The sequence below is a fragment of the Artemia franciscana genome, chromosome 12, assembly GCF_032884065.1.
Source record: "Artemia franciscana chromosome 12, ASM3288406v1, whole genome shotgun sequence".
Classification (NCBI taxonomy): domain Eukaryota; kingdom Metazoa; phylum Arthropoda; class Branchiopoda; order Anostraca; family Artemiidae; genus Artemia; species Artemia franciscana.
This window is the reverse complement of record NC_088874.1, coordinates 17,186,815-17,188,922: the sequence shown is the minus strand read 5'-3', so window position 1 is coordinate 17,188,922 and position 2,108 is coordinate 17,186,815.

Below are 2,108 nucleotides of genomic sequence, written 5' to 3'. Positions count from 1 at the left end.
CAAAGTTTAATGCAAATGTAAACATAAATATGGTAGCAAATAAAGTCTACAGCAGAGAATAAACATTCATTATATAGTACTTGATTTAACTAAGCTTAATCACTTGATTTTTCATGAAAATATGTTTACTGATATATAATTTCGTATAAGGTATTATGAAGGTTGGATGGTAGGTCATTGTGTAGGGGGATATCACATGCCTAAAGAGAGCATTTCAATGCCCGAACAGTTTAAATTTCCTTGATTCTACACATATGTACCGAAAAAAGGTGTGCTGGGGGGGAGAGGTCTGGGAGGGGGGATGAAGGAATTAATCTCATCTTTCTTCATTTAGGTTTAGCCTTAATAAGGATGCTGCGTGGTGATGTTCTTTCTTATTACAAAAAGATGTTTTTGTAATTATCACCAATCTTATTACCAAAGTTTTCGTATTCGCTTGAAATTGGGAAGGAAGGTGCCTACAGCAAAGGAGACACTAATAACGAAACTATCGAGTTTAACAGTACAGTGGTTGGTGAACAATTAAAATTTCAAAATCTGAGAAAGGTTTGAAAAGGTCAAAAGGTAGTTACTGAATTTACCTTGCTACCTAAGACACAAGTGGAAAAAACACAACTGATAAAGAAAAGAAACATTGAAAATTGAGAGATCAAAGATAAACTTTTGGTACAGAAAAAGAATCCCACAAAGAATCGTCCAAACAAGGAATCACACCCAACATTTAGTTATGTTTAAACCTATTCAGTGCTCAAAATGTTGATGCCAGTGTAAAAACAACCTCTGTCTGAAAAAGTCCAGTTTCAATTTTTTTTCAGTCAAGTTTATTTAAGAAATTTATTATCTACACCTATAGATGTGCACTAGCAGCGAAGAAATCTAACAACTAAACCCTGACTCTCATAGATGGTCTATCCTATAAAAAATTGCGTATTGCACACCTTGCTTAAGCAAACTAGTGTATTTTTAAATGAAACCCTAGTTACCTGGGACACTAGTAAAAAAATTATCAATATACCCAATTTATGTATAGTTCATGCTGAGTTGAAATGTAAGGAGTTAAGTATGGTCTTAGAATATGAAATCCTATGGATACCGATCCATATCAAAATTAATATATGTAAGTTTCTTTACTAGTAAGAATCTACATATAAAACTTTTTTCTCCAGACCGTCTTCTTTACATAAGAGCAATTCATCTTAAAAAGAAAGCAAACAGACGATCCAGTTTTACAAAATACTGGTCCTGTAACGACAGATGAGTGTCACATTTACAATAATTCGTGGTTTCATCATTGTTATCTTTATCCGTATAATCAAAGAGAATCTTTTCATTCATAGTATCAAAATCCTATGATTAAAGCTGTCCATTTAGAACTACAGCATTCACTACCGAAATCATAGGAGTACCACTCTCTGTAACTATAAGAAAAATCCGCTGGTTTTTAGTCACATATCCATTGTAGTCGAAACAGGGCCGTAAAAGACAGAGCCTCTTGATATTCAAGCAACTGAAGTCTGATCCATACAATGAATAATCCATACAATTCAGCACTAAATCTTCGATTGTACCAGTCTTTTACCAACAAACTAAAACTTTGTTAGGTTTTTTGTTCCTTTTTTTAATAAATAGGTGCGTTGCATGTCCTTACTTATTATGGTGCTAATTGGAACATTAACCTAACCTAATGCAGAAATAGGACTGTCTTTAATTTTGATTACATATCTTTTGTATAAATTACATTGGTTGCACAGTTAAAATTTACTGTCATATCAACTAGGAACATTCCGGTTTGCAATATTCTCTCACGAACAACTACCCAGAGTATGGAAACACAGAGGACATACTACACTTTAAAAAAACGCACTTTAATATTTTTCGCTTAATGACAAATACAAAACAAATACTTCTTCTTATAAAAAGTTTTTTAATGCTGAAAATATCAATTTGCCCCATTGGTTGTTTTACAGATGAGTGAGAGAGGGGAACAATATCGTGACAACACAAGCAAAGGTAATCTGGTATATTCTCTAAAAACATAGATCATTGAACAGTTGCAGGGTTCGGACAGGTTGGTTCGTTTCAAATTATAGGCTCTGTCCTATTTATAT